The 26,281-nt window shown below is 35.3% G+C and overlaps 1 long non-coding RNA gene across 16 annotated transcripts in view; it reads left to right on the top strand.

Moving 5' to 3' along the window:
* LOC309612484 overlaps positions 1 to 26,281 on the top strand; it is a 621,998-nt gene that overhangs the window by 517,033 nt on the left and 78,684 nt on the right. For all 16 annotated transcript variants that reach the window (XR_014235167.1, XR_014235168.1, XR_014235169.1 and 13 more), the window contains 2 exons: positions 6,615 to 6,697; positions 24,009 to 24,088. This is a non-coding gene — a long non-coding RNA (uncharacterized lncRNA). The remainder of the gene's footprint in view (positions 1 to 6,614; positions 6,698 to 24,008; positions 24,089 to 26,281) is intronic.

Raw genomic sequence — 26,281 nt, 5'->3', positions numbered from 1 at the left:
TTTCCAGGTTAAGAAGTAACCCAGAGAAGGCCTGAACCAAAGGCCTCTTTATGTTACAAGGTTACTGTTAGAGCAACTCTGATCATTTCTGGTTTGCTTTTTGTTTCTTTATTTCTGCTGTATCCTTCAGCAGAGGTTTATTTCAAAAACTTGGTTACTAAATGAGGCTTTATTAATTAGAGATGGGCAGAAAACCAGCTGTGACATAGTGACCCTGGGTGGGAAGCCAAACCAGAGTAATTAAGACATAACATGGTAATGGGAACAAATAATGAATACACTCAGTGACCTGATGTGGAGCGGTGCCCCCTCTCCAGGCCTGGCTTTTTTTTTTTTTCTTTTACTTTTTTTTTCCTTTTAAACTGTTAGTCTTCTGGAATTGCTTTCTTATTGTACTTTGATACAGATGGTGTCCAAAGAAGTGACAATTGAGGAACATATAGAGAAACCGTGAGGTTTAAAGGCTACTTCTGTTTATGTGATACTATTTTTATTGTTAGTGACCAGAGATTGGTATTCCTTTACTGCTTGTCACACAGAATTTCTCGTGCACGGAGAAAAGCCAGTTGAATGATATCCTGGACCAAGTATGCATCTCTCCTCACCCAGTCATGCATGATCTACTGTATCAGCTGGGTTTATTCCTAGGATACTCACTCCTCTCTGATGCTGAGAAAAAAAAAAAAGAATTTGGAAAAAGCCAACATGGTCCCCAAGCTCTCAGAAGATGAGACAGTCTCTTGTGGTCCCCTTTGCCAGATTCTGGCTACCCAGGAAGGAGACTTTTATCATGGAGTCCACATCAGAAGTTTGTAGACACAGAAGGACAAAGCAGTTATCAAGGAACATGCTCACTGTTTTGAAATGGTTCACAAAGTTTCCAGGTGGATAAAAACCTGACCCACTCAACCCACACTTTTTAATGCACTTTGGGTTTGGAACAAGGCTGATTGTGCCATGAGAAAAGACTTTTGTTTTCAACATTTCAGAAAGTGCTATGACTGTCAAGTCTTTTTAGAAATACTTGCTGTCTTCCTGTTAAAATTTAGTTGTTTGGCACCTTTGCAGATCTTGAAGTTAAATAGGATCCTTACTCATATCATTCCAAATCTGACACAGAGTAGGTGCTTAATATAAGCTTATTAACTAATTATCTGTCTAGGCATGTAAAATGGTGAATCAAGGCAATTATCCAAATAAAGGAGTCCAATAAAATACAAAACAAGTATACCAACAAAATCAAACAAACCATTAAAATTCCTGTAATGGATGTTAAAACCTCTTGCTTTTTATTTTCCTGACTTCTAAGGCTAATTACTTCAGTTTACCATTTGTTTATGTGTATCAGCATAGCCAAGATATTCATGATACCTTATCCAACCTAAGAGATTTTCTTGTACCAACGTAAAATCATTTGTACCTCAGTTCATTCTTTAGTTGAAACAAATCTTCACCCAGTTTCTCAAAGAGTAAAGGATTACTAAATAATATCTAACCTAACATTAACAGGAAAAAGAGTTATGAATATGTCAATTACAGCTCTCCTAAGTTTATGCATTAGCACCACTTCGGGTGTAAAGGCTTCTCTTTTTTTTCTGTAAAAATTGCCCACCAGTTGTGAGAGAGCCAAAGACAGTATTCTCGATAATGTGTCTTTGTGTCATGAAAGCATTGGCATTTCTTTTGCCTTCTGTGAATCATATCATAGCTGGCACACTGAATTAATCAATAGAAACATTCTACATCTATTAACAGTTTACTCTGGAGGCATAAATGTCCTGGGAAAAATAAAAGAAAGAATTGCCCCCGTTTGATTTTAAAGCAGCTCTGTTCGGTTCTTATCACCTTGAGCAAAGAAGATATATTGCAGGATCATTGCTTTAAATGCTTTAAAAAAATTTTCAATGAGGTGAGTTTGAATAAACAGATAAATAAGATAATGGTAATAGAACCTAATGTTTTCTTCTGCTAGACCTACATTATTTTTGTTTTAACATGATATTCAGGTGAATGATTTCAGGACAGTCCTAAGAGTGTTCTCTGTATTGGTAGCCCTGACTTGTGCATATTATTAACATAATGTACAAAAGAAGGACCTACCTCTTATAGCAAAAGTATTTGCATCTATCTTCTTTAATGGTCAGGGCAAACATGCATGCTTCCAGAAAGAAAGGGCTATGGGTTTGGGTGGTAGGGAATGGCTATGAGAAGTTTACTTCTGTTTAAACAAACAGAATTTCTTAGCCAACCTGAAAATAAATGCTTTATGATTTTTTCCCCTAAATCTTTCAATTCCTTCTGTTTGGGTGGGTTTTATTTAAAAGTCAAGCTCGGTAAATTCAGAACTTTGAAGACATATTTTCCATATCCTTTGAGTAAGTTTAGAAAGTTTTTCTCTTCCTGGTTTTAAAGTGAAGGTAAAAAAAAAATCCCCGCAAACAGGAAAGAGGTCCTTGGGCTAAGTCAGACTCCATCCATTGCTTAGCTGAAAACATAATGAAATATAGAAATTTATAAAGATAAAAGTACAATTTCCCCATCAGCCCACTGTTAACACTGCAAAGGACCTGTGCATTAAGCACGTAGAGATAGTACCCTAGGGCATGTCACAGGTAACTTGGAATAAAGGCAGTTGCTTCTGTGGTCTCAGAAGACAGGCAAGTGCTCTTTTCTTTGGAAGATATTAATACTGATGCAGTAAACATTTCCAGAGATGCTTTCCCAGAGTGGAGTCCTTTGCTTTTCCCCCATTCATTCTCCTGCCTGTTCTTTGTGCTTGAAAAGAAGAGAACCGGCAGCATATAAAAAATAGTGGATGGAAGGTGGACAGAGTCAGAAAAAAAGAAAGTGATTAGAGATGGACCCAGAAAACCATCCTATTTCCTGACAAGTGCCTTGTGGAGGCTGAGGAGAGAATAATTCCTGGAAGCATCGCTTATGCACTTGTGTACTTCTCATTTACCCTTTTCTGTATTTTCCAGCTTCTCTAAAATATGTTTTACATTTTTAATTAAATAAAAGTTTTCATTTTTTAAAAGTAAATGGTCTCTCAAGGCATTCACGTTAGCCCATGTCGATGAATAATATAGTTGGAAAGAAACTTAAAGTTTATTTGACACAACATCTTCAAGGGATGTGGGAAGGAATCAATTATCTTGACTTCAGGTGTTGAGCATTTTCATCTATCATCTATCCATCTATCTATCGATCGATCTATCTATTGACCTATACATACAGCTGAATATACACACATTATGTAATTTTCATGTGTGTTATGTGTGAAAATTGTAAGAATTATAATGTATGCAAAACTCTTTATCCTCAGTAATTGCACACTAGGACAGTAGTGTGCAGATAGTGAATATTATATTTTTGCCTCACTCTAGATCCACAGCCTATTCTTCTCCACCCAGCTCTGTTCTCGACAGACTCCCTCAACTTCTTGTTTGCGATGGGGTTTCAGCAACAGCTGCACGGGTAATACATTTGTAGGATAGGAGGGGAATGAGTTAAAGCCCTTATTCCCCCACTTCCTTCTTACCAGGCCACAGGTTGTCAATGGCTACCACCATGGTGTGCTCCAATTCATCTAATCATTCATTTAATAAATAGATATCGAAGCCCAATCTGTTCTAGATGCAGGGAGGCACAACAGAGACCAAAGGCATGAGATGTCTGCTCACACAGAATTCATTTTGAAAGTGGCTTTTTTTCATTGTTTTTATTTTTAATCATGAAATACTTGAAGGATTTTGTGATCTACCTTTTAGTGAAAGAGGCATTTTTTTAAAAAATTAGAAAAAGATGTCAAAAGCAGTCATTGTAAATGGAGGTAGTCCTTTGATATATTCATGGCAAATACGTTGTATATACCAGGGAAATTGCTGAGTAAAGGAAGAAAGTGAATTTTAGTTACCATTCGATGGGTATTTGAGTTGCAGTGCTTCCAAGTAAATTAATGAAATATTAAAGATAGGCATGTAAGTGAAGAGACCCTATTTGTCAGTCATACTCTAAACTGTGCAGAGCACATGCATTAATCTAGGCTGTAAAATTATTAAAAACTGCAGATGATCTTTGTTTACCACTTTCACGTTGTTTTGATGTAGGAAAGAAATTCATCATTTGTCAGGAAACTTACTTGAGTTATAGATTTGATAACTAAGACTGACTATACATAGTGATAAAACATCTGCTTCAGTCCAGTCAGAAGCTCAGTTAATTTTGGGAAGAAGTCAGTCAAGCCTGTTGCTTGGTGGCATGTAGACAAAACTACCAAGTGATCGACTGAGTTTTTCACTTTTGAATGGGTTGTTTGGCACTGTGTAGACCCAGCCTATGATTATACTGCCATCTGTATTCTTTCTTACATCAGGCTTATTTCAGCCACAACTTATACATGCTGTTTTGAGAAGAACTAGTCAATATTTTGGTTTGTCTTTAGCTATAAGAGTGCCGTAGACAGTCTTGCATGAACTTGGCTCTGCCTTGCTAATTCTCTGTCAGTTCTGGCAGCTATAGGAATCTAAGTTCATGGTGTAGATATTTGGATTCCCCTCAAAATAAAAATAAAATATGTAAAATAAAATCTTAAAATAGGCTTCTTTTCTTTGACAAAAATACCCAAATTCCTAGAAATGGCCAGCCATAGTACACAGTGTATATGTATATATATATATATATATATATATATATGTTTGTGTGTGAGAGAGTATAATTTTAATGTAAAAACAATACAAACAGAATAGACTATTTTGAAGTTAACAATTACTCATGTTATCATAGTTTCCAAACTACATGAAGCAATTGAATAAATCATCCCTTTCCAAATGCAACTGTACATAAATGCTTTTGAAATTATAAGATACTAGTGATGGTGGTAGGAATGTTCACTCAAAATTGGGAAATGAATTAAAATATTACATGTATTTTTCTTCAGTAGAACTATCACATCTTATAATGTTACAGCCACTATAAGGACCAGTTATTTCTTCTAAGGACATAGGCTTACAAAAAGAGAAAGTTTGAGCTTTGGAGGGAAATGAATCATCAAAGAGTTTTTGCATAATGATAAAATTATTCTCTGGTTTTAACAGGTCAGAGCCATATTGAAACATGTTCCTCTATAAATACACCTGAATCAAAATCCCTTTGTTTGTCTGTTTCTTTCTTTCTTTAATGAAAGTTAGGGGAAGTGATAAGTCAAAGAAATTGAGGAGGAAATATGTATTCTTTATTCAACCAAGGGGATAAAATGGGCAGATTCAGGTTTTGTGGGCCCTGAAATTTATACAATTTGGGTGACCCACTTTTGAAAAATATATAAAATTACAAATAAAAAATTAAGTACAAAAGTTGATGTTATTTAATTGAGAGGAATGTTATTTAATGTAATTTAGTTTAATTAATGTTATTTAAAATGAGAGGAAAATGATCTTTGGAAGAGTCACATACAAATCAGGGACCCTAAACCCTGAGCTTCATTAGCTTCACAACATAGCCAATGGGCTAACAGAATATACTAGAACAACAACAATAAGAAAATCACCTGGAATTTGAGCAAAGGAAAACAATTCATCATAAAAAATATGATTTATGATATATCTTACATTTAAATCTCTTTTGGCTACCTAGTATTCATAAATAACTCTTGTGCAGGGTAATCTGGGTTTCTTCTTTCCTTTATTCCAGTAAAATCTGAGTCAGCTGATTCTTAATTTCATTATCTTTTGAAACATTTTAGAATCACTAAGTAAAAACCCTTCGAACATTAGGAGTAGTGGGCATATTACGAGAAGAAATATGGTGACCCTAGAGGAGATATAAAGTAGTAACTGAGGGTTGAGAGACCACAGATTTTGTCTCACATGCCTTCAGCATCTTCACATTACAGATAAGTAAACTAAAGCCCAGAGAAGAGAGGCCACTTGCCTAGCTTCACAGAAACCATTAATGGCAGAGGTGAGTTTAGAAGACACACCTGTGGGCAGACAATCCAGAACCATATTAACTACTTTTAACTCCAAACCCAAATCTCCAGTTGCCTTCACTGAGTTAGCCAAACGACTTTATTATTGTAGTCACCACTATTGCCATCTAGATTAAGATTCTAAGTTCTGAAGAACTACCTAGTGAATTGCAGTGTCTTCTCTTAGGTTAATGTGGTATCATATGAGCCTTCTGAGGATGTTATGGTATTTACACTTACTTACTTTGACCATTGGAACCACTTGTAGCTGCATTGCATCTTGCCAGTTGTGAGTAATGTGGTTAGCACAAACCCAGGTACATGATTCTCTACTTTTAAGATAGTTCTTCCAGTCATTTAAGTAATTCACTCAGACAAAGGTGGTGTGGGAGTTCTTGAAACTGTTTTTTCCAGTAGTTTAACAGAGATTAATCCTCCCACATAAACAACTAAAAGTATTGATTTAAATATAAAAATACATATTTTAGGTATATCAGTAACATGGGAAGAAAGTTAGTAGTTCTCAGAGGTCAAAAATGAAGTGAAAGTAAGAACCCAAGAGGCAAGTAAAACAGTTAGTATAATTTGTGTCCTCAGGGCAATGATCAAACCTAGTTAAACTTGTTTCCTTTTGACATTTTCAAAGGTTGCAGTGCTCACAAGTGAAGAATATGGCGTCTAAAGGTGACCCTCCCCATAAAGCTGGGACCCTAAAGAGCCACACTCTCAGTAAGTAGAAATATTACCTTTTCCCAAGGGATCAGCTAGATAAACTGCTAATCTTGAACCTTGACTAAAGGAAGGACCTGTTCTTTGGGAATTCATACCACAAGCCAATCTTTACTGGCTGGGTTTGCAGATGGAATCCACAGTGCCTGGATATGTTCAAATAAAATTCAAGCCATGCATCAATTAAAGTGATGCTGAATTACTAGTGTCCCCAGGCACCTAGCCAGAGTAAATGCAAATTCTATCTAAAGGAGCCTGTTTCCATCCAAGCCACAACAAATTGGCATAAGTAAAGTTTCAAAGAATGTGAACTCAATTTCAAAAATTACAAAACACAAAAAGCAACAGGAAACATGAGCAGAATGAATGTTACCCAAAATCTTCCTATATTGGAAATATCAAAAAAGACTAGGTTTAGTATATTTAATAAATTAAAATAGAGGATAAAAATGAGTAAGAGAGAGGAGTTTATTTAAAACAATGACCAAGCAAGTATAAAATTAACCAAAGAGATCAATGAAATAAAAATATAATAATTGAAATTAAAAACTCAGTACTTACTTCTAAAATCAAATTAGACACAGATAAAAAGAGAGTTAATAATCTGGAAAATATATCTGAAGAAATTATCTGGAATGTAGTACAGCAAAAACAAAAAGAACACATGACTGAGTTATCCCAAGTAGGATAAATTTAAAAATCCACATTTAAATATATAATGCTAAAGCTGGATATCACCAAAGACAAAGAGATGATCTCAAAATCAGACAGAAAAATAAATTGTCTAAATAAATGTGGTGATTAAATTAATAGTTGACTTCTTATCAGTAACAGTGGAAGCCAGAAACAATAGAATACCTTCAGTGCCCTAAAAGAAAATAACTGTGAACCTAGAATTCTATATTCAACAAGTATTTTTCAAGAGTAAGTGTAAAATAAGAGCAGTTCCATGTGAAAGGTCTGAGATGCAAGGAAGACTAAGGATCAAAAAAAGTAATTAATAAGTTGGGAAGTCTAAACAAACATTGACTATATAAAACAATACTTAAACTTTTGTGTTTGTAAAAGAAAAAAATAAGATGACATAAAAATCCATAAAGCAACAATGCGTGAAAAGGGAAGGAGTTATCAGAGTTATAGTTTTCTAACATTTGTTCAGAAGGAGAGTAAAGAAAATGATTAGCTTTAGAATTTGATAAATTAGTATGCATGTTAAGATTCCTAAAGTAATCACTAAAAGAAATAGAGTATTAAGTAAAAAGAAAAAATATATAATCGGAGACCATATTCAATTCATTCAAAAGAAGAAAATAAAGACAGCAGAAACATATAGAAAAGGTGTGATCAATCTGTACTTCAGAATAAGGTAGAAATAAACCTGAATCCATCAATAATTATAATAAATCTAAATGGAGTAAATGACGCAATGAAAGACAAATAGACATATATAGTACATTAAAATGCAAATAGGTTGAATGTATAAGAATGCAAAAGGTATACCACTAATACTATACTCCTCCCCCAAAAAAAAGAAAAGAAAAAAAAATTAGTGCAGTTGATTAGTATCAGACAGTGTAGACACTGAGCTAAAAAGGATTACTTAGATTAAAGGAGATAACTAGGTAATGACGAATGACTCAGTACAATGGAAAATAAAAAATTTTTAAATATTATGCACCTAAAGTATATAAAGCAAGATTTTATCCTCAAAAATATATAAAACAAAAATTAAGACAAATACAAGTATAAGTGAACATTTAACTATACCTATAATTAATTGAGAAAAATAAATCAGGATATTTATTTGAAAAAATTTATACAAGCTTGATCTAATGAACATATATAGAACATATATAGAATATGTTTCATATTCTTCTTTTCTTTTGTTCCTTCAAAACTTAAAGCAAATTTCAACTGTGTTATTATACCATCTCTTCATAATTCTGCAAGAATTTCTAAAAAACATGAACTTGTTTTTACATAATCATAACATAAATATTTCTGATAAAATTATCAATAATTTATTGATATCATCCAAAATCCAGTCCACACTATATTAAAATTATCCTGATTGTCTAAGAATGTGTCTTATACTTGGTTTATTGGAAATAAGGTCAAAGAAGCTGTTCTCCTTTATTCCCCCCTGTTTTTCTTTTTTTTTTTAAATTAATTAATTATTTATTTATTTACTTTTCAAATTTTTGGCTGTGTTGGGTCTTCATTGCTGCGCATGGGCTTTCTCTCTAGGTGTGGTGAGCAGGAGCTACTCTTTGTTGCAGTGTGCGTGCCTCTCATTGCAGTGGCTTCTCTTGTTGCAGAGCATGGGCTTCAGTAGTTGTGGCATGTGGGCTCAGTAGTTGTGGTTCGCGGGGTCTAGAGCGCAGGCTCTGTAGTTGTGGTGCATGGGCTCAGTTGCTTTGCGGCATGTGGGATCTTCCGGGACCAGGGCTTGTACCCATGTTCCCTGCATTGGCAGGCAGATTCTTAACCACTGTGCCACCAGGGAAGTACACCCCCCCACCCCCCCACCGCCCCCCCCAACCCCCTGCCTCCGTTTTTCTTTAGGCCATTGACTGATTAAAGAAACTGGGTCATTTCTAAAAAGATCTCACATTCTGGATTTATCTGATTGCTTCACTGTGGTGTTAATTAACTTGTTCCTCATTCTTCTTTAGTCTCTATAAATGGAATTTAACTCTAAAGGCTTGAATAGATTTTGTCTCAATTTGGGAGTGGGAAGGGTGGAATTACTTAACATTCTTGCATTACAATGAGATAGCACCAATTCTGTTTGTCCTTCCTTTAGTAATGCAAAAATCAGTTGGTTCCTTTGGTGACTGCCTGATTCCTCCAGGCTTCATTCTCCATCAACCTTTCTCCTAATGGTTTTATCCATGATGACCATTGTCTGAATCTACTATTTCAGTAGGTTTTGCAAAATGATATCTATTATTTTCAAGTACACAGAATACTTGTGAAAATTCAACACATTTTGCCATAAAGGAAGTATCAAAACATAAATGTTTATTAAAAATTGCTATCATACCAACTACCTCTATTATCACTAGGAAATTCAAATGGAATTTATAAAAAGACAACTTGAAAAATATCAATACATTTCAATTCTTTTTCAGTCAACCTTAAACGTGATATGAGGTATGAGACAAAAAATTGTCAATTTCATTTTTTAACTAAAATTCAAAATTCCTTAACAAAATATTAGAACACTGACATCTAGCAATGTGTAATAATACGAAATTCTTTCCAGAGGGAAGATTGATTAAACATTAGAAATATCACATAATGTAATTTACCAAACTAAGAGATGAATGAGCAAAAATATCATGATTATCCTAATAGATGTAGCAAAATCCTTCAATAAGTTAAGCATACATTGATAGTTTTTATTTTTTAAAAAATGATGAAAGAAAAGAGAAGGAAGGAAAAGAACTTAGCAAAGTAAAAATAGAAAGGAATTACATTAATCTGATGAACAGTAATCTACAAAACATAGTACTTACCTATAAAATAGTGAAAACATTGGCTTTAAGATCATAAAAAACAAAAGGGTACCTACTATTTCCAATTCTGTTTGACATTATATTATAAACTTTAGCTAGTACAGTAAAGGAAGAAAAAGGAAGAAAATGTATACAGAGGCCACATGATTTAATGTTTAAGAGTATAGACTTTGGATCAGACTGCCTAGGTTTAAATAATTTCTGTATTGCTTATGAACTAAGTAATGAATAAGCTCAGTAACTAAACTTATTAGCTAAGTATTTTATCCTCTATATGCTTCACTTTTTAGTCTATACAGTGGAGGTAATAATACCTACCTCGGTGGAGGAAAGTTAAATTAGTTATTATTTAAAAGTGCTTAAAACAGTGCTTGGAATGTGGTAAGTACTGTATAAGTATGTGTTAAAATGAATTGGAAAAAAATCCTATCATCATTAGTCAGAGATGACAAGATTGTCTATGTAGAAAATTCAACAGAATATAGATGTAATTTATTATAACTAATCAGATAGTAAAGCAGTTTTGTTAAATACAAAATTAGCATATAAAAATGAGCAATACTACTACATACCAATAACTAATGCTAGAAAACATATTCTAAAAACGATAACCTTTACAATGACATAAAAGGTAAATAAGGTGCCTAGTGAAAATTCTAACAAAATGTGTATATGATATTTGTGGAAAAATAAAAGTTTATTTAAATACAATAAAAAAATCTAAATAAAGAGAGTTTTACCATGTTAATGGATAGGAAAATTCAATAGTGTTGAAGATGTTAGTTTTTCCTAAATTGATCTATAGAATTGTGGCAGGTCATTTTTTTCCAGTATGGCCACAGTAAGATTTCCTTTCTCGTCTATTCTCCTTACAATGCCTTATTGACATTTCTACCACAGAGAGGTGAGGGCGGGAGTCTATGTTCATCTCCCTTAATTGGTTAAGCTGTGGCAGAAGTGATGGTATGTGATACTGAGGCTAAGTTGTAAATGTTGATGCGACTTCTGCCTGGACCTCTTGTGACACTAGCTTGTTCTAGAAATCTAGTCCCTGTGTCATGGGGAAGTAGAGAAACAACAGGGAGAAGAGGTGTGGAGTAGTTCCAGCCAATATCCCAGCTGAGGTCCCAGCTGACATCCACCTTCAACTTCCAGACATGTGAATGACTGGCTGTAAGATGTGTCCAGCCTCCATCATCATCAGACTGAAACCACATGACAGATCCCAAGAAATAACTGCCCAGCTGATCCCAGCTGAACCCCAGAACTGTGATACATGAAAACCAAAATGATTATTCTTTTATGTCACTAAGTTTAGGGTGATTTATAACAAAATAATAGATACCTGTTAATAACAAGAGTCAATTTTTGCTATTTAAAATTCCTATAAATTTTTAACCTGTAAGCTAATTCTAAAATAACAGGTACTCCTGAATTAAAAAAAAACAAACTCAAAGTGAGGAGACTTCCCTTTTCAGATATCAAAAATTTAATAATTAATAAAGCTATAGAAACTAAACTAGGTGACATTGCCATAGGGTTAGACAAATAGATTAATGGAACAGAAGAGAAAATTCACCTATACAGGAAGCCCACAAAAATAAGGCCTACCTTTGTAAGCAAACTTCATTTATAACAGAGTTAGCATTGAAATTAGCAGGGAAAGGACAGACTTTGGTAACTGATTCTGGGTGTAAAAGCAGTTATCCAATAAGAGTGCTTTATAAAATTTAGAAGATAATAAGAAAAATTTGACCCATTTTTCCTTGTAGCATAACTTTTTTAAACTTTTGGAAGTATGTAAATATTGCAATGTTTTAAGCTGAAGGGTACAGACTTCCTAACACTCAAAAAAAAAGGTGTCTAATAACTTAGCATGGCAAGTCACAATAATTAGCTTATAATCCCTGAGTGTCATTCTTCAGAAGTAAACCATATGATCATCTCAATAGATGCAGAAAAAGCTTTCAACAAAATTCAACACCCATTTATGATAAAAACCCTCCAGAAAGTAGGCATAGAGGGAACTTACCTCAACATAATAAAGGCCATATGTGGCAAACCCACAGCCAACATCGTTCTCAATGGTGAAAAACTGAAACCATTTCCTCTAAGATCAGGAACAAGGCAAGGTTGTCCACTCTCACCACTATTATTCAACAGAGTTTTGGAAGTTTTAGCCACAGCAATCAGAGAAGAAAGAGAAATAAAAGGAATCCAACTCAGAAAAGAAGAAGTAATTCTGTCACTGTTTGCAGATGACATGATACTATACATAGAGAATCCTAAAGATGCTACCAGAAAACTACTAGAGCTAATCAATGAATTTGGTAAAGTAGCAGGATACAAAATTAATGCACAGAAATCTATTGCATTCCTATACACTAATGATGAAAAATCTGAAAGAGAAATTAAGGAATCACTCCCATTTACCATTGCAATAAAAAGAATAAAATACCTAGGGATAAACCTACCTAAGGAGACAAAAGACCTGTATGCAGAAAACTATAAGACACTGATGAAAGAAATTAAAAATGGTACAAACAGATGGAGAGATATACCATATTCTTGGATTGGAAGAATCAACATTGTGAAAATGACTCTACTACCCAAAGCAATCTACAGATTCAATGAAATCCGTATCAAACTACCACTGGCATTTTTCACAGAACTAGAACAAAAAATTTCACAATTTGTATGGAAACACAAAAGACCCCGAATAGCCAAAGAAATCTTGAGAAAGAAAAACGGAGCTGGAGGAATCAGGCTCCCTGACTTCAGACTATACTACAAAGCTATAGTAATCAATATGGTACTGGCACAAAAATAGAAATATAGATCAATGGAACAGGAAAGAAATCCCAGAGATAAACCCACACACCTATGGTCACCTTATTTTTGATAAAGGAGGAAAGAATATACAATGGAGAAAAGACAGCCTCTTCAATAAGTGGTGCTGGAAAACTGGACAGCTACATGTAAAGGAATGAAATTAGAACACTCCCTAACACCATACACAAAAATAAACTCAAAGTGGTTTAAAGACCTACATGTAAGGCCAGACACTATAAAACTCTTAGAGGAAAACATAGGCAGAACACTCTATGACATAAATCACAGAAAGATCCTTTTGACCCACCTCCTAGAGTAATGGAAATAAAAACAAAAATATACAAATGGGACCTAATGAAACTTAAAAGCTTTTGCATAGCAAAGGAAAACATAAACAAGACAAAAAGACAACCCTCAGAATGGGAGAAAATATTTGCAAATGAAGCAACTGACAAAGGATTAATCTCTAAAATTTACAAGCAGCTCATGCAGCTCAATATCAAAAAAACAAACAACCCAATCCAAAAATGGCCAGAAGACCTAAATAGACATTTCTCCAAAGAAGATATACAGATTGCCAACAAACACAGGAAAGGATGCTCAACATCACTAATCATTAGAGAAATGCAAATCAGCAAATCAAAACTACAATGAAGTATCACCTCATACCGGTCAGAATGGCCATCATCAAAAAATCTAGAAACAATAAATGCTGGAGAGGGTGTGGAGAAAAGGGAACCCTCTTGCACTGTTGGTGGGAATGTAAATTGATACAGCCACTATGGAGAACAGTATGGAGGTTCCTTAAAAAACTAAAAATAGAACTACCATACGACCCAGCAATCCCACTACTGTGCATATACCCTGAGAAGACCGTAATTCAAACAGAGTCATGTACCACAATATTCACTGCAGCTCTATTTAGATACAATAGCCAGGACATGGAAGCAACCTATGTGTCCATCAACAGATGAATGGATAAAGAAGATGTGGCACATATATACAATGGAATATTACTCAGCCAAAAAAACCCAAAATTGAGTTATTTGTAGTGAGGTGGATGGACCTAGAGTCTGTCATACAGAGTGAAGTAAGTCAGAAAGAGAAAAACAAATACCGTATGCTAACACATATATATGGAATCTAAAAGAAAAACAAAATGGCTCTGAAAAACCTAGGGGCATGACAGGAATAAAGATGCAGACATAGAGAATGGACTTGAGGACACGGGGAGGGGGAAGGGTAAGCTGGGACGAAGTGAGAGAGTGTCATGGACATATATACACTACCAAATGTAAGATAGATAGCTAGCGGGAAGCAGCCACATAGCACAGGGAGATCAGCTCGGTGCTTTGTGACCACTTAGAAGGGTGGGATAGGGAGGATGGGAGGGAGATGCAAGAGGGAGGGGATATGGGGATGTATGTATATGTACAGCTGATTCACTTTGTTATACAGCAGAAACTAACACACCGCTGTAAAGCAATTATACTCCAATAAGGACGTTAAAAAAAAAAAAAGTTAAGTGGCCAAAGGCTGCTGATCTTTTAGGTGTATATTCAACTATGTGGAAATGGTTTATCATCATCCTACCTAGACCTGCTAAGCCTGTAAAGCAATGAGAGATGGAAAAATTTGCTGTCCCTTTTTCTCTGACCACCCCCTAAGTGATGTTGCATGATGGTATTCCTAGTGTGCCCCTCATTCTACAGAAACTGAAAAACATTCCAGTTGTAGAAAATGGGAAGACAGTGTGCGGTACTTATCTACTGAACTCTGTTACCATTTACAACTACTTGAATAATTGACCCCACATTTTTTTTCTTTTCGCCAGAATTAGTTGAATAAATGCCTTAGTTTTCCATTTTACTTAATCATTGTAGACAGAGCCAAAGGTTCCCTCCTCCTCGGAACACAAGCTTTTCCACTGCGCAAACGATGCTAATGCTCTTGATTGGCATGACACAGCCCTCTAAACCATTTGACTCCAGTGAATTAGTCAGGCAAGAATGTCTGAAAGCAGAGTGACCGTTTAAGTACTCAAATGCACAGCAAATAACTGCTTGCCTGTTTTTCTTCACTAGTGCTGTCTCATGAAGCAGTGTATTATTACAGATAATCTACAATGAATCAAAGACAAAGCATTCCGTATTCAAAATATACACACATTTGCCAAGCTGACTGAACCTGTGATTTTTCAAAATAAAAGATACAAATATTTATTTGAAAAATGATATAATTAAGAGGGACTCACTACAGAGCAGTAACTACACATGCTGTATAACCAATAAACAGGTTTTGCCAACAGGCACCTATTATCAATAGGATTAGTTAAACTAGTGCCAAGAAACCTCTTTCATGCTTCAACAGAACATAATTTGTTTAAAGTAATGATGACTAGTTATGTGTAATTATCTGATTATCAAAAAAAAAAAAAAAAAAAAAAGAACTTGCCTAAACAACTTTGGTGTGCTCCATTATAAGGTTTCATTTAGACTCTGAATTATTTAATGTTTCTATAATCCTGAGACAAACTGCACAATTCAAAACCAATTAAGAGATTTGCCCAGATCACCCATAACTTGTAAATTGTCACAACATGGTAGGATACTTATTGAATTGGGATTTTTTTTTTGGAAACTAGTAGAGGCTTCAAAAAATAATGAAGTTTTCCAGAAGGGGAATAGTTTATAAATCATCAGTCAATGAAAATGATTCATGAAATTATATCAATTTTAATATAAAAAAACATAATTCTTATCTCTTGTGTAGGTAGACTTTTAAGATGTATGAGAAAGTGAATTGCTTATACTATGTAAATGAAAATAATCATTCAGTGTCTAGCATAGTCTTGCAAATCAGGAAACATATTTAGATTCATACACAGAGAATTTTTAGTCATTCATATTCTTCTGGTTTACTTGGAAACACAATGAATTAAACTAATATTATTTTCTGTTCAACTGGCATAAATTAACTTTCCTTCCTGGAAAAATTTATTTTGAATGCTTGCCCAATGAGTTAAAATGCTAAAATTCTTCTTCCCAGGTGAGGTCTCTGTCCCTTATGGGAGGTAACTTAATCTTGTTAATAACAGGGAAAAAAATGATTATAACTTTTAAACTATTTCTTTATTATTCAAATTTAAGATACATTTATACATGATACTGAGCTTAAATCATCTTGCATTTACAACATTATCAGTTGATAGTATTAGGAATGCTTTGGCCACAAGTAATATAAAATATTACTAATATGGGTTAGACAAAGAGAGACTTATTTTTCTCCCGTAATAAGGGGTTTAGAGATAGGCAGGGAGCTGATGACATTGGTTCCATGACTCAACCTTGTTGAAGCTGATGTCAACTGAATTGCTCCTGGCCTTTTCCTCATGGGTCCACAATGACTGCCCCGAATCTTGGCACTGTGTTCACATCAAGCTAAGATGGAATGGGGGAGACAGATATCAGCACTGCCCACTGCTTTATCAGAAAAGCAAAAGCTTTCCCCCAATCCACCCCTGCAGCAGAATTTCTTCCATCTCATCAGTCAGAAATATGTCACATGGCCACCTCCAGCTGCAAGGATAGCTGGGAAAATGAGTATTTTCCTTTGTAGTGGAGATAGGCAAGGAAGAAAAAGACTGAGTCAGCTAAACAGCAATGGGTTTTATATTAACATTATCTAATATTCTCATTATAGGCAAGTGATTTAGTTGACTGCTTACACACATCTGAAAAGTGGGAATAATATTTCCCTGTCTGTGTCAGAACTGTGTGAATATTAGATGATATACATGAAATTGCTCTATAAGCTATAAAGAACTAAACATAGCTTGGATTGTCAATGTTGATATGGGAACACAGCTTCACAGGTACTATGCCATGACTCCCTTAGTTAGGTTGCCACAATTTAACCTCTCTATTTCCAGAAACCCATCCTGCAGACCTGTAAACACAGTTGTTCTACAAGTACTGACATAGAGGAGTCTTAAGACATTCACAATAAGTGCAGAGGGAAAAGACAAAGAAAGAAAAGTAATTAGAAATAAGATATTACAAAGGAATGAAGATTAAGATGATTTAATGCAATTTATAATGTGCATCCTAGCATTGAAAGTCTATAAAAGGAACATACAATTCCACCATGTAATAGTAGAAATTTTCTCTGAAATTAAGGGAAAAACTGATTAAGTACATTTAAAGATATTACGTTCCAGAAAAAAAAAAATTGATAAAATTTAGCCTGGTTAAAATATTAAATTTCAAGTAATTAAAAAAATGTTTATTCATTGAGGCAAAAAAAAACAAAACAAAACAAGTATACTGTCATATAAAAAAATCATGCTGGCCTCTGACTTCTCCAAGCAACGTTTAGTTCCAGAAGACCATAGAAAAATTCCTGCAAAGTCCTACTGTTAAGGAAGTGTGACTCAAGATGTTTATCATCCAGGTATCAAAACCAAAACCACATATTCTTAAGCATGGAAGGTCTAGGGAAGTACAACATCTGTGAACCTATCTTGAAATTAAGAACTATATGAAGGTGAATACCAGGCAACAGAGAGAAGAATTAAAATAAATAAGTCAGGAATGGAGAAATGATTGATAGTGACTGTTGACTATATTTGAATATAAACCTCAGATAACCAATTGTGAAATTCAGTTTTGGGAACTGAGTTTAAGTATTATATACCTTGATGATGCAAAACTTATACCAAAAGCAGAAAACACCAAGAGATAGACAAAAGGAGAAGGAGAAAGGGTTTGTTTTTTTTTTTTTGCATATTTCTAAAAGAAAGTCAAACCTTTCTAAACTTGAAGCTTGTTCTAAAAACATAACTTCAAACATCTAGTATTTTTATAACATTTTATTTTAAAATTTAGAAGCATATTTTTTTAAAAGTAACACAACTTAAAAATATCTATTTAAGAACAGACTTGCGGTTGCCAAGGGGGAATGGGGCTGGTGGAGGGATGGATTGGGAGTTTGGGATTAGCAGATGCAAACTATTATATATAGAATGGATAAACAACAAGGTCCTACTGTATAGCACAGGGAAGTATATTCAATATCCTGTGGTAAACCATAATAGAAAAGAATATGAAAAAGAATGTATATATATATATATATATATATATATATATATATATATATATATGTATAACTGAATCACTTTGCTGTAAAGTAGAAATTAACACAACATTGTAAATCAACTATACGTCAAAAAAATAAAGGAAAAAAACATAAAATAAAACAATTAAAACACCAAGTTAAAAAATAAAAATGTCTATTTAGAGTTCAGTATTTATCTCATATATATATAAGATATACATATATAAGTTTATATATATGTATAAATTTTTTTGCAAGCAAGATGCCCAAAGAAGTCCATGTCCTTATCCCCAGAACCTGTAAATATGTTACTGTACATGGCAAAGTAGAATCAGGTTGTAGATAGAATTAAGGTTGCTGCTAATCAATCGACTTTAAATTAGAGAGATTATCCTGGACAATCTGGTCAAGCCCAAGGTAATCAATAAGGTCTTTAAAAAGGAAAGAGGAAGGCAGAAGGTCAAAAATGATACAATTTGAGGTCTCAACTAGTCATTGCTGGCTTTAAAGATGGAGAAAGGGGGCCACAAACCGAGGAAAGTAAGCAGCATCTGGAAACAGAAAAAGGCAAGAAAACAGATTCTTCTCTGTAACTGTCAGGAAGAGGCTGACACCTTGATTTTAGCCTCATGAGACTTCTACAGAACTGTCAGGTAATGAAGTTATGTTGCTTAAGGCACTAAATCTGTGGCAGTTTGTTATAGCAACAATAGGAAGCTAATATGCATTTCAATCTGTTTATATGCAAATAGATATATAAAAATGTTGTTCAATTAAAGTTAAGGATGCTTCTAAAGGGGAAGATAAGTAGTTTTACTTTAGGGGTGAGGGTGGAGGTTAGCTCCACCATCTAATATTTGACATGACAATATTTTTGCATTCTTATTTAAGAAATGCTGTCAACAGTAAGTAAAAATTGGCATTAATTCCTCAATATCACTTACTTCATGCTTTGGAAATCCATTTAAAAACCATAGATACACTAATGGTGGAAAATAATAGGTTTGCCAATAATGTATCCTGCTGTGACTAGCAGGGCAGGGGAGTGGGAGAGGATAATAACAATTATCTAAAGCCAAAATGTTTATCCCATAGCACTTGTACCTAAGAAAGGAAGATATTGAATTGGTTGAATTTAGAGAATTTTGTGATCTGCCAGACAAGTACTTACTGAAAATTTCAAGGTCAGGCTCCCCTCTTCCCTTGATGCCAGAAAAATTATTTACATTCTCTCCTTCTCCTGTTTCTACTCTCTTTCCTTTTCTCTCATTTAAACATTTTAACTGTAAGACATTATATTACTAGTGTTGTTGAGGTTATGTGGAAAGTGAACATGGGATATTTATTTTTGTGAAGATATTTATTTTTGTGATATTATTTTTTGAAAAGAGTAAAAATAATAAGTGCTTACAGAAAAAAATTTCCCTTGCTGAAATTGTATCTCTTTTTTTCTTTGCTTTGGTTCTTCTGATTTGATCTCAGTATGGACTGCAATTTCCCAGCCCAGGCTCTGACCCTTACAAGTGAATAACATTTTTGCATGCTCTTTTGGCAAAGCAAGTATTCAAAGAAGGATATTCCCACTTTTCTTGGGTGCTAGAATGGATAGTTGACTCTACATCACAGTTTTCAAAGTCTAAGAGGATATACTAACTTGGATGAAAAACATATATACAGGGTCAGGAAAAAATATATAATGTGTAGGAGCTAAAGGGCTTGATTTTCTTGGCTGGCAGAATGTATTTTATGCAATTCCAGAGTTGAAGTAAAGACAAATGAATGTCCCCATGGTGTAATCACTGGGTTGAAAAATCAGGTGACTTCAGTCTTCACATTCCCTTTTAGCACAGTAAGTTTTTATGTTTTTTTATATCTTGGTTGGTGGATGAGTCAATGTTTAAATGGTCATTTATCATTTACTATATAAAAGAAAAGCTATTGCCTGAAACTCAGTTTTGCAGTTGCAGGCAAACAGAAATAATCATTTTCAAGGACCTAAAGCTGTTTCTTGAAGAATGTCATCATTTTATCCTTATTTTACTTACTATTTACTTATAGATGAACCAGGTTTTGAGAGCTGCACCCTGCAAGTCCTGGCTGTAAACAGTTTCTACCAACTTCCTGCTGCAGCAAGTGAGGACAGGAAATAGACTTTCCAGAAATCAAAGTTATCTTTCAGACAGATCAGAGAACCAGACGAAAGGCATCATGCCAGCCATAAGTGGTTGTGGCTTCCATCAGAGCCAAGTTGCATTAATTCTGGGTAGTTAGGTGATGACCAACTCCCTGTCTCACAGGGAGTGATTGCGCTTATTCTCAGGGTAGTCCTGCTTTTTTCAGACATTTCAATAATCATTATTTCAAATACATAGACTTGAGTGTTGTAAACACTTGCTGCCTTTTCTATTCATGAAATGAAATAATCTATTGGATGTAGAAAGGGATGATGATATACAAGGAAGTTGAACAGTGGCCATGAACATTGATAAGGGTGACTTCATGAAGAGTCTATAGGAGAGATAGGTTGGTGATTTAGAAGGAGCAGAAGTGCTCTAGAATCACCTAGACCTGGTTGCAAGTCCTTCCTCTGCTGTTTAATAACTGAGTGGATACAAGGAATTTACTGAACCTCTCTGGCCTTATTTTTCTTAAGGTCATAAACGGGAGAAATAATCCTATCTATATCAGAGAATAGTTGTGAGTATGAAATAAAACATACATAAAAGACCTGCTAAACTGGCTGATGTGCCCTAGGAACTCAGTAAATATTAATTCACTCCTGGTTAATCACTCTCAGATCCAAGAATTCCCTTTGACTGGATCAGAGCAACTTGCCCCTGCAGATATCCTTGGAATGTAATCCTAGGCTAAACATAATTCAGACCTACACTAAAGCAGGTAGAATATGGAAAGGGCCTTGTTTTAGTCCCAAATCCCCATCTATCCCTCCCTCTTCTTGAAACGCCTGTTGGGTGCCAGCTATGTATCAGTACCATGCTGGACCCTTACATACTTCATTTCCTGTAGTCATTATAACTGAAATGAGGTCACAGTGGTTATTCCAAGTTACCACAGAGGGGACTGAATTTTTGAGAAATCAACTAACTCAAAGTTTCACACCTGATAGATATAATTCTTCCCCCAAATCTTGTCCCACTTTCCCATTCTACCTGCCTCTAAGTTCTGTGATGCTGGAGAGAATTCTGAGATATGGTTTCTGTAAATCAGCCTGAGTGTTTACCATAACAAACTAATCAACACAAGAACAAAAAGTAGAGCTTTAGGATCACTCTGCAGCCAGGGGATATTGGCAACACAAACAATTTTGTGCTTCTCTCTGCTTGCTGGTTGATAGCACTGCACTGGGTGCCAGAGATACAGTGACATAACATGCCAGGCAGAGAGGAGAATCACCACCACATATCAGACAGACCATAGGGAGGTGGTGGCAGATAAAGCTGGGACCTGGCACAAGGGCTAAGCTGAAAGCAGTTGATCCCCCAAGGCTAAAAATGTGGACTTAGAGGCCCCTGCGTTACATCTGTACACATGTTCACTTTTCCACCACCTTTTTTAGGTTTCTAAAAAATATGACTGAGAGGACAAAGCTGCCAAATGCATATCATTCATTGAAGCTTCTGTCCTGAATCCTGATCTGCTTACCCTCTCTGATCACCAGAGCTGGACAGTGTAGAAACATCAGGATACATGTATTCCTTTCTTTTCGAGTCTAGAACTGAGTTAGACCTGAGCAGTCTTTTTTTTTTTCCCCCAAGGCCTTTCTGTACCCCACAAAGTCCTCTAAGTCTGTAGTTCTTATCCAAGGAGACAGGAAAGGAAGAGAGTTGCATTTAGACTATTTTACCCTTTCACTTTTCCCTCCAGAAGCTGAGGTCCTAGCCTCGCATAGTTCCACTGTGAATTGATAATAGACCCTCTCTGAAGATAGAGTAGGCATTTAATAGCCAGTGAGGACCCTTTCATTATGCAATACAGAAAACAAGTAGCTGCACCTTTAGAATCAATTGCTTGGGAAAACAGAGAGTGGGAAAAAGTTATGATGAAATGTAATTTTAAGAAGCAAATTTGTATTTTAATTATCAGAAAAACATCTATGTACATTTGAAAAATAGAGATAGTAATGCATCTACTCGGGATCCTCAGCGTCAGACAACTCTTAGTGTGCTCAGTGGGGCTTGGGGGCCCCTTGAAGTCATTCTGCAGCATCCTCACATGGGACAGTCTCAGCCACAGTTTGACAGCCCTGCTCTTGGTAATGGGGAGCTGCTGAGGAGGATTGTGATATACAAAGTGGTGTATAGATAGATCACTGACCGATAGATCCCTGGAGACGTAAGAGACTGAGTACAGGGAGACTGTTTGGTGATGACATTATTCTAAGGCTGAGGCTTTGGGGTTTAAGCCTATAGGGGTGGTGGCAATAGAAACAGAAACTATTTGACAGACATAAAGAATATGTGAGTTTGTTTTTGTCTTATTTTTTGCTACTTGGATGTTGGAAGGAAATGATGTAGTAAACAGTTGGCCTTAGGGAAAAGATGAAGTCAATCTTAGCTACCTTGAAGTAATGGTGATTGATTCTTTTGGTGGGTGGGCAGGTGGGGATGCTGAGTAGGCAGTTAGAAATCTATGACTGAAGTTCAAAAGAGAGGTCATGACTGTGAATAGCGGTCGTGGAGTCATTTCTATAGAAGAAGGAATTGAAACCATAAGTAATGAAAAATACGCTCTCTGAGAGAAAGTATGCAGAGCTAGAACAGTTGAAGATGGTCTGGAGGCTACCAGGGTCAGCCAACTTTTTTTGTAAAGAAACAGAGAGTAGATATCTTAAGCTTTGTGGGCCAAAGTTCTCTGTTGCAACTACTTAACTGTGCCTCATAGACCAAAAGCGACACAGACAATAAGCAAATAAATTGGCATGACTGTGTTCCAGTAAAAATCTATTACAAAAATAGGTGACTGGCTGGATTTGGCCTGAGGGCTTTAGTTTGCTGACCTCTGGTGTGGAAAGTTAAGTTCCATAAGGGCAAGGACCACATCGGCTTGGCTCACTACTGTGTCCCTAGCACCTGGCACGGCACCTGGCTTATAGTAGTTTCTTAGCAGACATTTGTTGAATTGATGAATGCTGTGGTAGAATGACTATGTCCATTCTTAGCTTTATTGGAGCAAAAAAAAAAAAAGAAAAAGCAAGAGCATTCTAAGAGTTACGAGGAAAGTAAGGATTGTATGACATAGACAAAAATCAAGAAAAGGGTGTGTCAATAAAGAAAAGTCTAGCAACAATGATGACTCTAGTAGATTATGAAGAATGAGGAGTTACAACATGTTTGGCAATTAGTAACAAGTATAAAGATAAGAATAAAAGATCTCAGGAATGTTATCAAAGAAAGGATATATACACACAAAATAACCTGGGTGTTAGGATAGAAGTATCTTTATGAAGGAGTTTGCATGGTGGAACTTCAATAGTTACTGCTATTAATATTTAAAAATTTTCAGTCAAAAAGATATGATTTTAATTATAATCCAAATCTGTGGATTAGGTTCGTATAATTCTAACATTGATGATTTTGTGAACTATTTAAGGAGAATCAAACTTGTTTTTTGACATTATGTAGATAAAATAACCAGCTTGACTAATTTTTTTGAGTAGTTGTGTTGGAATTTGTCAAGCTTTTTCTTTTAGATATTTTTTCCTAAATTTATGAGCTTTTAACTTTTGTGGATTTCCAACCTCACTTTATGAAGTCAATATTAAACATACGATTTAAACATTTTCTTCTTATTATAAGAGTCCAATGTTTACTTATTCCTTCCAGATTATCCCACACGGAGCTGTTGGAATTACCTTATGATGATTTCAAAGAACATTTTCTTCTCTACACACTCTTATCCCAAGGTAAATTGATGGATTTCTAATGAATAAATTTCAGGAGGAAAACATCAGCATTTTTATACTTCAATTCAGAGTATTTAATTCCCTCCCCCTTAACTGTAGCCACGTGTCATTCTAAGTTTACGCAGCCCTTTTTAACAATGGAAAATTATTATTTTTTGGTACAATGTCGATCACCTCTGTATCATTTGTTACCTAGTGTGTTTAGTTTGTTATGCCTATGCAAGTGGGAGAAAAACAATACCATAAACATGTCTAATCATGTCATTGAAGCTTTTCTTGGAATAATTGGAGTGTGATGATGGAGCAGGGAGAAAAGGGGGGCTGGAAATTGAGGAAAAGGGTCTCAGCCTGAATTTTCCAAATTGGCTATTTATCTGGTTAATTCTTCATCTTTCCTCATCACCATGTCTGAATTGAGAAAATCTTCCTAATGATAATAAACTATGTCAAGAACAGATGGCTGATTTGATGTGATGAAAATAGCTGTGTCAATTGAGGGTATTTTTTTCCTTACCCATTTTGCTTTTCATCACTCTGGGGTTGGTGGTTCATATGTTTTTTTCTTTTCTTTTTTTTTTTTTTTCCTGAATTTACCCTCAGCCCAATAGAATGTGGTGAATTTCTCCCCAAAAGCAGTTTGGACCTTTTTTTCCTGAAAGAAAGAAAGGAGAAATGGCTTAAAAAAAACACAATTATCACCTTTCCTGCCTTTTCTGATTTAGCTAAGTTACTTTTGGAAGGATCAGTTTACAACAAATGTTTAGTGTCAGGAATTTTGCAGTTTCATAGGCCCTGACAGCTTGGCATGAAAAAGAGGTGGCATTATGTCAATTGTAAATGAGTATGCTATTTACATACTAATTAAACTTTGCACTAGTGGGGTGAAAGAATGTCATTTGGAGCACCCCACTTATTCTGTTTATATCATTGTTGTCTATTTAAACAGTCTATTGTTTGGCATGTCACAGTCTCATCCCCTAAATGCCATTTTTGTAACCTTGCACTGCTTTAAAAGTACTACCCCACTGCTTGGTAAATCAAACAAAAATCAGTATATCTAAAAGCAAAGTGAATTCCCAGACTCACCTTGCTTCATAATAGCACTGAGTTTGATGATGATGGTGATGATAATGATGCTGATGATAGTAACAGCTTTTATCAGTTGCTTCCTGTATGCATGTCTATGGCGTTTTGCTCAACAAATTTTAAATATTAACTCAATCTTCAAAGTAAGGTGGTTTTTGGTTATTACACCCCTTTTACACATGAGGAGGTTGCGGTTGCACAGTCTATGAGGACATCAGGTCTTCAATGTCTGTGTTGTCATCCACTATACAATACTGCTTTCTTCTCTGCTCTGTCATTGATCCACAAGGTGTCCCACTGCTATTAGATGTTTCCAGGGTTACTGAAAATATGCCAATGGCAGGAATTTCACTTATCATCTCAGTCCATTCACTTAAGGAAAAAAGTGATCAACAATAAAGAACATACGTGTTCTCCAGTATATTATATTTCTCTGGTATATTTCTTATTTACATGAGAAATCTAACACTATTCCAGGCTCACATTACATACATACTGCCCTCCAGTTGCATTTTTATCCTGTCTTGTACCAAGGCAGGCTGCCCCAGTCTGTTGGTATATGCTGTAACATAGCATCCGCATGTGCTCTAGGAACCTGATTCAGGAATACCGGTAGTGTCTGTTAGTTTATAAAATAGCAAGTGATTAATAGCTATTTTATGCTACTGCTTCACGTCTGCAGAAGGTGGTTTATTGGATTTGGCTAAAGACATTTTTTTCTCACTGGATAAGGAGCAGAATCAACATTATAGCATACCTGTGTGGGAGGTGGCTTAACAAGATTTGCAGCGATAAAGAACAAGATCAGAACTTTTGCTGGCTGGCTCTGCTCAAATGAGCTCACCATCCGTGTGGATATTTATACCCCAGTGTTGAGAGTGCAGAGTTGGCATTCCTTGGCATTGTCAACAGAGTGCTGGTTTGTACTTCCTTTTTCTTTGAAAATGACAGGAACAGAAAGCCTAGGTAGTTGACATTAAAATAACTTGCCAAGAGAGGGTTGAACATGTGATCCTTTATAGCTTTTTCCTCACTATTTTCAACAATCTTCAAGGTTGAAATAATTCCGTAATAAAGTCAAAAATCCTGCAGAAGAAAAGAAAGAAA

Source organism: Balaenoptera borealis (assembly GCF_965194805.1).
Source record: "Balaenoptera borealis genome assembly, chromosome: 15".
Taxonomy (NCBI): domain Eukaryota; kingdom Metazoa; phylum Chordata; class Mammalia; order Artiodactyla; family Balaenopteridae; genus Balaenoptera; species Balaenoptera borealis.
This window is presented reverse-complemented; position numbering and strand designations above follow the sequence as displayed.